The sequence below is a fragment of the Aethalodelphis obliquidens genome, unplaced genomic scaffold (assembly GCF_003676395.1).
Source record: "Aethalodelphis obliquidens isolate GAN/ISIS:26980383/991018 unplaced genomic scaffold, ASM367639v1 scaffold3, whole genome shotgun sequence".
Taxonomy (NCBI): domain Eukaryota; kingdom Metazoa; phylum Chordata; class Mammalia; order Artiodactyla; family Delphinidae; genus Aethalodelphis; species Aethalodelphis obliquidens.
This window is the reverse complement of record NW_020837947.1, coordinates 58,123,048-58,136,387: the sequence shown is the minus strand read 5'-3', so window position 1 is coordinate 58,136,387 and position 13,340 is coordinate 58,123,048. Positions and strand designations below refer to the sequence as shown.

The following is a 13,340-nucleotide window of genomic DNA, read 5'->3' as shown; positions in this document are numbered from 1 at the left end:
ACCAAACGCAGCCAAAAAGAGAAAAACAAATACCGTATGCAGCCAAAAATAAAATTTAAAAAATAAACAAATTTATAAAAAAAAAATTCATTTAGTAGTAGAATTATCATTTTTCATTCCTACCTTAAAAAAGGAACTAACATAGAACATAGAGATTCATATTGAATATTACACATCTTTGCTAAAATAAGAGATGTGAGATCAAATGCTGAGACCAAGCTATAAGGGGATAAGGATGACCTTGGAAGGGATGCTGTGAGGAATGTAACAAGCAGTCAAATAGAGATAAATAAAAGGGTTGACTGGTAGCAATGAGGTGAGAAAGCACAAGTTAACAGTTTCCTGACTTTCTCCAGCAGAGCTCAAGATAAGCCAGAGACGGTGGGAGTACCCAGGTATAGAGCACACATCTATAGATCAGCTTGCAATCTCTCCAAATCCAGCTAACCGATTTCCTCCTAGAATATCTTTAGTATCTTCTTTCTCTATGCTATTAGTATTCAGAATTAAAGTACTACTATTGATGCTAAAGCAAAAAGGAGAAACTACCTCTTCACTTCCAGACATAAAATGACCTGATTTTAGAGAGACCACAGTCTCAGTGATTTAGAGCAGTTGAGAAAATACTGCTCATGGGCCAAATTCAGCCCATTGGTTGTTTTTGTAAATAAAGTTTTATTGGAACATGGCACACCCATTCATTTATGTATTGTTTATAGCTGTTTTCACACTACAACAGCAGGGCTGAATAGTTATGACAGAGACCATATGGCCTGCAAGGCCCAAAATATTTGCTATCCAGCCCTTCGCAGAAAGAATTCGCCCACCCCCAATTTAAGAAAACAATTCTACCTTAACGAGTACTTGCATCACTTTTACCCTTGTAGAACACACAAATAGATGGATTAAACCTATATTAAGCATACTACAAAAAAAGGTATTCAGAAATAAAAACTGAACAATTTTATGAACCTTTTACTTAAGACTTAAGATATCTTTTAGCTTCCCAAATTGACAAATTCTGCTGGTTAGACCTGTAAAATTCAATATAAGCACAAGAGTAGCTCTATAAAATTAAGCACAATTTAAATAGTTAGCAGCTTTAATAATGCAATGCAGCAGATTCATTTTCAAATGAGTTTGCAATTTTTCAACAAAGGCCAACCTTATTTAAATCACTGTGGAACCGGAGTCACTAAGAAGTGACTGGCTCCATGTTAATTTCTTTTACAAAATTTTCAAAACATACTCTAGGTGAAGCTGGCACCTGGTAGTAGGATTTATGTTCATAAAGAAAGAATCCTTTGGGGACTTCCCTGGTGGTCCAGTGATTAAAAATCCGTCTTGCAATACAGGGGATGCTGGTTTGATCCCTGGTTGGGGAACTAAGGTCCCACATGCTGCCGGGCAAATGAGCCCGTGAGCCACAACTAGAGAGCCTGCGTGCCACAACTACTGAGCCCGCACACCACAACTAGAGAGAAGCCCGCGCATCAAAATGAAGAGCCTGTGTGCTGTAACTAAGACCTGACACAGCCAAAATATAAATAAATATTTTTTAAAAAAAGAAATAAAGAACCCTTTTATATTCAACCTAAAATTTACCTACTAACTCTGTTCAGCAGCCTCAAAATCCAATGGATAACTATTAAGTTATAGAGAATTATTATTGCCTCTACTTGTTACAAGGAAATTTATTAAGAGGTAAAAGAAGGCAGGAATTCAAATTTTCATTGACAGCTTTTTAAGAGATGCTACCCATAAAGTTCAAAATCTCCTATGCTCCACACTACTAAAGTGCTAAGCAAAAATACTTAATAAAGTGATAACTGATACTTATTATACTCACATAAATGGTTTAGATATTCCAGATTTAGTAGAGTTATAATTGTGCATACCATATACATTTTATGAGACCTTACATAAACCACATATGCAATGCTGTGTTCATATTTTATATTAATGCAGGTTTATAATTATTGTAACTAATTAACAATTTTTGCAATTAAAAATTTTTGCAGTTAAAAATTAACTGTTGCTTATCTTTAATAAAGAACACAACCCTTACTTGTAACACTCAGTATAGGAAGATAGGATCCCAAGTCTGTATTTCTCTAAGTCCTGATTCCTAAGGACTTCCCTGGCAGTCCAGTGGTTAAGACTCCGTGCTCCCGGGACTTCCCTGGTGGCTGAGTGGTTAAGAATCTGCTTGCCAATGCAGGGGACACCGGTTCGAGCCCTGGTCTGGGAAGATCCCACATGGGGCGGAGCAACTACGCCCATGCGCCACAAATACTGAAGCCCTCACCCCTAGAGCCCGTGCTCCACAACGAAAGAAGCCACTGCAATAAGTCCGCACACGGCAACAAAGAGTAGCCCCCTCTCCCTGCAACTAGAGAAAGCCTGCACGCAGCAACGAAGACCCAACACAGCCAAAAATAAATAAATAAATAAATAAATTTATTAAAAAAGACTCCGTGCTCCCAACGCAGGGGGCACAGGTTCCATCCCTGGTCGGGGAACTAGGATCCCGTATGTTGCATGGCACGGCAAAAAGCAAACAAACAAATAAATAAACAAACCGTGATTCCTAGAAAGCATCTTAAAGAAATAGATGTTTATATATCACAGACATGCACCAACTAAAACAGAGAGACTAGTGACATCACCTGATCACAAGTATACTTTCACTGATGATATATTTCAAACATATCACAGCAATAGCTACAAGTAATGAGATAGGATTTTATAAAAGTATGCTGATTAAATGAAAATTTATAAATTTACATAAGAAATACCACCAAAGAAATCCTAAGAACACAATCACTCAATTATTGTAATTGAGGATCCATCTACATATATGTATGAATTTCTTTCTCTAATTTAATTTTTTTTTGCCCCAGTGTCCCAATCTCTAAATTTGGGGAAGGGAAATATAGAGTAGAAGTTGAAGTATTTTAAGACCTATTTAAAGTAGTTGAAACTAACTATATTTAGAATATTTCAATTCAATTACTTTATAGATATTTGCTATAAACCAAACTGTCCTTTTATACAGTTTAAATATATAATACAGTATAGTTTATATACTGATACATAATCACAACTTGAAAATAATATTGTCTTTTATAGGTTAAACCTGAAGATCAGCATTGTGGTAGAAAAGTAAGACTTCTGATTGTTCTCTAAAAAGAGAATGTTCAAGATCATAAATGACATAAATTAATAAACTCTACATGCCTTTGAGGAAAAAAAAAGGAAAGTTCTCTAAACCTAACTGTAGACCTACCCTAAACCACAGTCTCAGAAATTTTAGTATAAGGTTCAAATAATGTGTTAAATTCCAAAAAGCCATATGTGTGAAAGAACAAAACCTAAGACTAAATCACACACATTTGCCTTGCCCTGTAGTCTCCTTTCAGAGCCTATTTTTACCACTGTAGTGGATCTCTCCTATAATAATACAGTTGAATACATCTTTGCTCACAGATGACTAAACTGATCAATTTCCATATCAACCCATGATGGATGATGGCAGAGATGTGCAGTCAAAAAGTCATGGCAGTTTGCACACCGGCTGGACTTGACTGTAACCTGATTGCCTATATAAAAGAAAGAATATTTTGATCAGAGGGGTAAGGGTTGGACCACCAAGGGAGCATAGGAATCTGAAGCACACATTGGTTGATTGACACTGTTCATCTAAACGATGCTCAGCTGAAGAGGGTGCACTGGTCCAAAGACTTTATCTATTTTCTTCCAAAAGCATGTCTTTCCTTCCTGTTAAGAGGATGGTATCAATCTGTTTTGTGTTGATGCCTTTAAGCATTTAAGTCACATAACTAATGCTCACTGTTCTCATTCTGAACTCACCAGACAGGTCTTATAACTGTAATTTGGTTTCCCCTGTGACATGCCAACAGTGAGAGAATGTGTTAATCAGCTATCTCTAATGAATGTGTCCTTACCAGGTAGATTTCTTATACCCGGTATACTGGTTACTGTCATGAATGTGGATGATAATGAATCTGACCCCCAAGAAGCTTCTCAACTGTGACTGAATCATAGCCCATCATGCAGGTCACACACACTCAATCCCACCAAAAAGCCTGGTACTTCCCACTGGCACTTCTATAAAGCAATCCAGGATAGAAAAGAAGTAGAGACATATTCTTGCCTGGAGACATAAAGACTTTTAAAAGTTTGTTAGTTTTAGAATATAATATAGTAAAAGTTATTAAAATCTTAATTCTTGATTCTGTTTAAGAACAAAGTAATTATTAATATCTTTTGTTTTATATGTTGTCTAGCTAAACAAATCTGTCTGAAATGGACTGCCTTTCAGGCGACAGCTAATGACAGCCTGCATTAGTCAATTTAGGTGACCAAAGTAGGATCTTCCTGCTTCAATTGTTCGATCTTAGTTAATAATAAGCAGTGGCTCTGGTGAGAGGCCACTCCTTTCCTTAAGTCTGTTAAATGCACTTGCTCTACTAAAAGAAAGACCATCCCCGCTTCTACTTACCAATATACAGGAATGTGTTCTCTAAGTCAAATAAGAACGCAGTCAGGAGAATACCATTATCTATGTGTCAGAAAGCAAATTCGTGGCACTAAATCAAATCATGCTGTTTGCAAAAGACAGTTCATGTATCTTTTGTAGGAAAGCTCAGATGCTTTCATTAACAGACAGGGTGGTATGCATTTTTACTTATATATTCACTCTGCTGGATAAACTGGCACAGAAAAAAGAAACTAGGAGGAGAGTGTTGATATCCAACAGAAGTAAAGATCAGCTACTTTTGTTTGTCTTCAGGCAGTGGGGTCCTTGAAACTGTCATCCCTGCCTAGCAGGTCAAGTAAACAGTTGCTGAACCACATTTATGGATTACTGTCATATACTAGTCCCCTACAATACCTATAATCAGTTTTTGCACTACTTCAGATCCTTTCAATTTATGCTCTATCATTCTTGAAGTGAGGCAATCAAAATTGGATGCAGGTGTTCCATTTATAACTCCAAATTTTAAAAAAACACTCTCGGTTTTCTTGTCTGCTGCTAAGCAACAGAATGACATTCTTACTGAGCTACCTATCATGCCCCATCCCACCCCCAACTTCAGATATTTTTTCTAAGCAACAGAATGACATTCTTACTGAGCTACCTATCATGCCCCATCTCACCCCCAACTTCAGATATTTTTTCCCAAACAAAGAAAAGGTAAATAAGCTCAAATTCCTAACACTAATCCAGATTGTTTTAGACAATGCAAAGGACTTCTCTTGAAGTCACTTTTTATGCAATATGTTAAAAAGTTATCCTTATGCTATCCTTTGTAAGTTGTATTAGTTTGCTAGAACTGCCATGACAAAGTACCATAGACTGGGTAGCTTAAACAACAGAAATTAATTTTTACAATTCTGGAGGCTAGAAGTCTGAGATCAAGGTGTCAGCAGGGTTAGTTTCTTCTAAGGCTTCTCCTCTTGGCTTGAAACTGGCCATCTCCTTCCGGTGTTTTCATATGGTCTTCCCTCTGTGTGTGTCTGTGTCCTAATCTCCTCTTCTTATAAGGACACCGCTCATATTGGATTTGGCCCCATCCTAATGACCTCATTTAACTTAATTACCTCTTTAAAGGCCCTATCTCCAAATACAGTCACATTATGCGGTACTGGGGGTTATGACTTCAACATATGAATTTTGGGGAGACACAATTCAGCCCATGGCACAAGTGTTTACAAATAGGTTGCAGGTATATGTCCCTTCAGGGGTAAAAGAGAATTATATCTTCTACTTATTTTCAAATGGTTCAGGAAAAATATATGCATATAGTAGGCAAATCTACTTTTTATGCCACTTTTTGTAAGTCTAAAATTATTTCAAAATAAAAGCTTTTTCCTTTTAAGTATTTAAAAGTCTATTTAATGAGTTAAATTTCTATAGCCCTCCTCTCATGAGAATACATCATCATGTATGGCTAAAGAAGTACTTGCAGTTAATGTTTATCATAAATAATAAGAATCTTGTGAATAGAGATGAAAAGGACTAAAGGTACTTAAAGTCTTTCCAATCATTATATACCTCACTGTAGTATAATTACTTCTTTGTCACGAATGGCAGAAGAAACTAAGTACAACTAAAGTTCTCCTTCCTGTTTGTTCTAAGTTCCCATCTTTTGCCTAAAAGTCTTGCCTACACAATTCTAAAAGATCTACCAAATTCAGTAAAAAGAAAATTACTGCATTTAACCACTCATTTCACTAGTTATGCTGGGATCACGCAATAAACAGGGTCTAAATCTCAGCTTGAGGGTCATTTCTGTCTCTCCATCACCTAGTACTATCTTGTTTTTCACCAGGCATACATTTACTGCTCCGCAACTGCTGAAATCCAACAAATGTATACCCCTAACTCTGAAAAGAGGTTATTTAATGATTTTCTTTTTTTGGTTGATGTTATAAGAAGACATTTGCTATTTCTCTGATGAAGCGATTTTTCATCACAATCCTAAACATACCTAAAGAAAGAAAAAGATCTCATGAAATAAACTAACCAAACAAATAGAACTATATTTCACTATTTTTTAGAGCTAAAAATTCTGGACAAATACAGTTCAAATATTTTCTTACAAGTTTTCCAAGTTGTAGATCCACCCACCCCTCTGCTTAGTTGATGTGGTTATTCTGTAGAAAGACAAACTTACGCTTACTAACTTAGCAAATAAAGAAAAAATGAATTGACAAGCGAGAGTTATCACTCATTCATTCAACACAAGTTTACTGAATATCTACTAGACATATTCACTATAGTGAATACCAGACACTGTTCTACGTACTGGTTGTAAAAAGTAAACAGTCAAACATGGTCCCTCCCATTAGGGAGTTTATAAGTTAGGAATGAACATCCCTTTTACCAGAAACAGATCATAAGTGTGAAAGCAGTAATTCGGCCTAAATCTCTCTTAGCACATGATGGAAAAGATATTCCTATTTAGGAAGACCTAAAAGAATACTTCACAAAGTTGGGAATGATTGTGTAGGACTATGCTGAGTAAACCTACACTATCATTTTCACATTTACACAAGTCCATCTAATTTATAAAGTGTGTTGTTGTTAACATGTACGACCTAATTTGGTCTTCTCAATAGCCTATGTGATAGGCTAAGTTTTTTTTTAACAGATAAACTTTTAGCTTAGTATAAGTGACTTACCCAAGCACATAAATCTTTCAAGTGGGAAAGTCAAGAGAAGGACTGAGTTTTTTCATTCTGTCCCATCTGCCACAGATTGGTCGCTTCACCCTCCTCTGATAGCCTCAAATGCTTCCCTCTGTCCCAACCGATTTCCCCATCAGTGAGGGGGCTTCCCTGGATGTGGGAATCTCTCCCCTGCTTCAGCTTCCCACCCCTCCACCCCCCGGGGTGCAGGTCCCATCCCGCTTCCTCTCCTCCTCCTTCTCCCTTCTTTCTTTCATCACACCCAGTTATACGGGGATCTTTACAGTCTTTCCCAGTGTCCAAGGTCTTCTGCTAGTGTGTAGCTGGTGTTCTGTGAGAACTGTTGCATCTGTAGATGTACTCCTGATGCATCCGTAGACAGAGATGAACTCCACGCCCTCTTACTCCTCCATCACCTTGGAACTCTCTAGGACTGAGGTTTTTGACACTGATCTCTGATACAGACGAAATAACAAATATCTTCCCAGCTTTTAAATTATCGAATAATGTCTGAATCAACACCCAGACCTACTGCTAAGCAGTTTTAACCATACCTAAAGTCTGAACAAGATCCTACTGCTGCTTCCTCTCACTGTAGGGTACTAGCTATGGTATTAGCCAAAGCAGTGGAGCTGGGGAGAAAAATCTTAATGAGCTAGGCCAGGTCATAAAAGGCTGGGCTCAAAAATTGGTGACAATGACACTTGGGGCTTGTTTTAAGGTTGCTCTCACACAGTTGACTACCAAAGCAGCAATTAAGCAGTACAAATGAAATGCACTGGGATAGAGCCCCAGTGTCTGACAAGGTTACACATGAGGCTCAGTGGTCAATGCAGCAGGCCTTGTTGGTAAAATGTCAGGTACAGAGAAGACCAGTGCTCTGGGCCCACTGCCTATTTCACCATTGGCTCAGGGAGGTGCTACATCAGCACACCAGGATCCACCTACCTGCATACGAGGCAATTCTGACCCTACTATAGTTTTGTTCTCCTGCATTCTCATTCTTATTGAGTAACCAGACCTGCAATAGGTCTGGCTCTACCTAACCACTTAAGAACACACTACCTGGACATCAACAATGCACCCCTTTACATGCTAAAATATTTGGGGAAATTATATGTTCCAATGCTGCTCCCCACTATAGTGTAATATTGAGAGTTGGCCTATATATATATATATGTATATACCATGTGCTTGAGGTAGTTCATTAAGTACGGACTCTACAAACTATTACTTAAATTATACTAAATGTAATTTGAATAACTAACTGTTATTATAAATTCAGAACTAAGACTTCAAACTAAGTTTGTTCATAATAAAAATAAAAGGCAAAAGTCCATTTGTCTATAGTAGATATTTTAGACTAGAAAATGTTTACAGAATATAACTTAATAGTTTGCATTTTACACGGGATCAAAATGTTGTGTATCTTATTTACAATGTTATATTTCCTTACCAATTATGGATTAGAAAAGGATTAAGCAGTAAAGAGAAAAGCTCTATTTTAGATAGACAGCCAAGCTATTAGAATAACTACTATTCTATGCTTTTATGTATCTTACAATTTTCACTGTAACTCTGAGGCCACCAAATCTGGGTTCAAATCCTGACTTTAACTTATTGCTCTGTGCCACTGGGAAACATTAATCTTTTGGGACCTTCATTTCATCATCTGTACGATTTAAGAGTAACACTCTTAGACTCAATAGACTAGTGTAAAGGATTAAATAATATGCGGAATGTCTAGGACAGCAAACAACATATTCAGTTAAGTTTTCCCAAACTTTGGGACTAAAACCCAGGTCTCCAATATCTTCTAAAGCTATATTCACTATGCACACAGATTTGCTTCAATCTTATAAAATGGCATAAATACATTACATTTATTAATGTAAATTATATATAGGCACATAAATATAACTCTACTACATCATAAATCTGACCTCTCTGAAGATTATACACTATAATAGAGTCAATATTTTGAAATACTAATTTTTTCTTATTTTATAATTATGTAGCGTTTAGAAAAACAAGGGTAAAAGTGGCACTGGATAATATGTATTCCTTTAAAAAAAAAAACCTCTCCCAGGAAGTTCAAATTCATATCTTCTTTTTCTCCTCATATATTTCCTTAGAGCCATCACAGGCATCTGAAGTCAACTGCTATTCCTTCTTTCCAAGACAGTTTATAACACCTGAATGTACTGCCAGCGATTACGTGGAAGGTTTAGAGAGAAGCCAATCCCCTAAATCTTGTCTTCTCACTCTGTTTTCTCCCATCCACCAACATCATTGAGTGCAGGACTGAAGCAGTGAACATATGGAAGGGAAAAGGGGGTGACATAATGCTTTGCCTAAGTGACAAGGGAGGTGCTTATGCTGTGGCTTCTGTTTGTTTTAAAAGAGACCAGCTGATTGTGTTGTCTTTTCCCTTTATTCCTCTGAGTTACTTGGTGCCCGTGGGGGAGTCTGATGCAGATCCCAAGAATGACAAGATAACAGAAGTGAATAAAGTATAGGCAGAGAGACCTGGGAAGCTGTAAAAGTAAACACTGCCTGGGTAGGTTTTTCTTAATTTTGAATTTTGCCATTTATATCACTAAGATGACACTATTTTTTATTTTATTGTAAGTCAACTGTAGATCAATGAAAATCAATTTTATAATTTTTTCTATGTACTAAATGTCAGAAAAATTGTGTAGGGTAAGTTTATAAATGATTTTATGGTATTTTAGCAGATAGACTAATAAAAACAAACTTTAACAGGTAGTAACATATGGTACAAACCAAATTTTACTTAATGCAGTCACACAGTGATTTCACATCTATGTTTAAGTAACTGAGGGAAGCTGAGCTGATGCTATTTAGACTTGGATGCATATGTATAGGTCTCCACTCGAAATGAAATCTCAATTCCTATAAATCACACTTTTAAAAAAATATGTAGTCATATTCTATCAGTTTCTTGGGGTAAATGGAAGAAAACTGTGGACTATGTAATGATTCCCTGACACTTAGATCATGTTAATTTATGACATTTCAAAAGCATCACATGGAATACATTTTTACAAATCATCACAGATGTAAGATGCCTAGCAAGTTGATATAATTTCTTGGTTTTTACCCGATTTTTCTTCCTGAAGGTTCACTTATTAATGAACTATGCTACATTTCTTCTTAAAGTTAAATTTAATCAGAATATTTTAAAATGAGGCATCATCTTGCTCAGAGGATATCAGACACACAGAGCAATATAAAACAGTAAATACGCCAGTAAAAAGCAGGTGTGGCATAATTTCAGAATAGATAGGTCTACCCAAGAAAAGATAGCTGACAATTTTACACCCACATAAATGACGAGTCATTTCACCACAGACCAGTGAAAACATGGGCTAACACTATCTTTAAACTGGCATTCAGGGACAATAGTCCTCTCATTTTACAAAGAAAGAATCTTGGAATTTGAGAGACTATGTGAGTTAAGTTTGTCACTGGTAGGGCCAGAACTAGAATCAAAGTCTTCTTTCCAACAAAGCAGGTCACCAGTTAAACTTTAGGTAAAAATTTTGCCCCAAACCAGGAATACTATATTCAGACTTCCACAGATTAGTTTAAAAACTACGTCAAGCTAAAGATATCTACTCTGATCTACCAATAAAAAATGCTACACACCCAGATGGTTTTATAGATAAATTCTATCTAACAGATAATTCTCATTTGTTAAAGTTATTCCAGATCAAAGAAAACGATGTCAATGTCACAAATCATTTTGCTAAGGTGTCATAATCCCAGCTCCAAACCTGACAAAATGGCATGAAAAGGAAAAACACAGCTCAATTTCATTGAAGAAAGCAGATGTAAAAACTATTGATAAGTCTTAACTCTTAAAGAATATTTACAATGAACCAGGTACTGTTGTAGACACTTTATATATATTAAATCAGTTAATCCTCATAACAACTCTTTGAAAGGCATACTATCATTATCTCCACTTTACTGAAGCACAAGGGGTCAAGAAACTTTCTCAAGGTAACATAATTCGTAAGTGATAAAGCTAGAATCCAAAATATTGGATTCTAAGTGATAAAGCTTGGCTCCAAAACATTAGGAAAATAACCCAGCTGTGTATTAAGTTAAAACATGTAGGACAGGGCTTCCCTGGTGGCGCAGTAGTTGAGAGTCCGCCTGCCGCTGCAGGGGACACGGGTTCGTGCCCCGGTCCGGGAAGATCCCACATGCCGCGGAGCGGCTGGGCCCGTGGGCCATGGCCGCTGAGCCTGTGCATCCGGAGCCTGTGCTCCGCAACGGGAGAGGCCACAATAGTGAGAGGCCTGCGTACCGCAAAAAAAAAAAAAAAAAAAACATGTAGGACAATTATACTGCAATAAAGATGTTAAAAAAAAAAATGTAGGAATTACCGCAAGAATGTAAGGATTGTTCAACATGTCATTATATTAATAAATAAAAGAAGAAAAAAGATCAGTGTGGTAATGGAGGCTTTAAAATTTTTAAATACAATATACATTTTTGATAAAAATATTCTTAATCAAATGAGAATGATAAAGACTACTTATCAGAAAGAAACATCAAACAATATATAAAATTAGTAAGCTACATGAGGAATTTCTATTTAGTTCACTAATGAAGTTCCAGTGCCTACAGCAGTGCCCGGCACGTAACAGGCATGCAAATATTTGTTACATAAATATTAAAATAAGAAAAAAACATTCCCTCTATATTAGAAATACAACTGGTATACCTATTGTGACTCTATTATTCTACACTATTTATGAAGTTCTACTAAATGTAGCAACACTTTAAATACTGGAACAGAGAGAAAAAGTATATTAATTTCCAGATTATATAACTGTACCATTAGAAAACCCAAAAGATATAAGTTATTAGAACAATTATAAGCATTCAGTAAGGTGAGCAGATACAAGATAGATATACAAAAAGCCAATTTTTCTTTATATTAACAATAACCAATTAAAATTAAATAAAATAGTATCTGAGACTAAAAAATAGAAGGGTTAAATTTAACCAGAAAGATATAAAACCTAAGTGAAGAAAACTATAACATGTTCTTGGATGTAAAACAAGACCTATATGGACAGATAGGAAGCCTTATTACAGAGCAAAATGAAATATAATAAAGGCACTGCTAATAAAATCCTTGCTGAAAGATATATCTGAAAGAATAATACACAAGGATATTTTTTTTAAGTTTAAAAAGAATAGAGAGGAGACTTTCCTAACACATAGTAAAACATACTACAAAACTTCCATACTCTTACTACTGTTATTAGTAGCTAATATTTATTGAGAGTTTACTATGTGTTCATCACCCTCTAAGTACATCACAGGTAATTAATTCTCACAATGACCCTAGGAGATCTGTATTTTTATTATCTCTTTATCTCTTTAGATATGAGGAAACAGAGAGATTGAATACTTGGCCAAGGCAACATTCAAGACAGGCAAGGGGTCACTAGAGTGGGGTACACCATTTTGGAAAAGTAATTTGGCTATTTAAATCTTTACTGAATGGCCAATCTTTACCAAGTATGATACTAGATACCAGGAACACGGCAATGAAAGAGACAGACAAGGGTCCTACCTTCATGAAACTTATATCCCAATGTGAGGAGACAGGTGATAGTATGAAAACCAATAAGATAATCTCATAGTGATAAAGTTGCTAAAAAGAAAATACACTGTGGGTGATATGACAGAAGCAAACTAGAAGGAGGGGGGAGGGTTACCTTTTATCAATGTCTAAGAAGCCATCTCTGAAAAAAAAAAATTTAAGTTGGACATTGAGTTGAGAAGAGGGCAGCCATGTAATGAGCTGGAAGGATATTCCAGACAGGCAGAGGAGAAAAAGCTGTGAGCTGGGACTGGATCAGAATGTTCAAGGAATAGAAAGAAGGCCAACATTACTGGAGTAGAGGAAACAAGTATATGGCAGTAAGTGGATGTTTATCACAGGGGCTCAGGCACATACTGTGACCAGATATACCACTTACAGAACTCTATCCAATAGCAATAGTAACCGGTACATATAAAACTCTGTGCAAAATAATGTTATCGCTAGACGGTTTGTAAAAGAAAAACAGCTG

The 13,340-nt window shown here is 36.3% G+C and overlaps 1 protein-coding gene across 3 annotated transcripts in view; it reads right to left on the bottom strand.

The window, feature by feature from the left end:
* Positions 1–13,340, bottom strand: part of FBXL4 (F-box and leucine rich repeat protein 4) — a 67,636-nt gene that overhangs the window by 11,258 nt on the left and 43,038 nt on the right. The gene's annotated exons all lie outside the window — the stretch shown is intronic.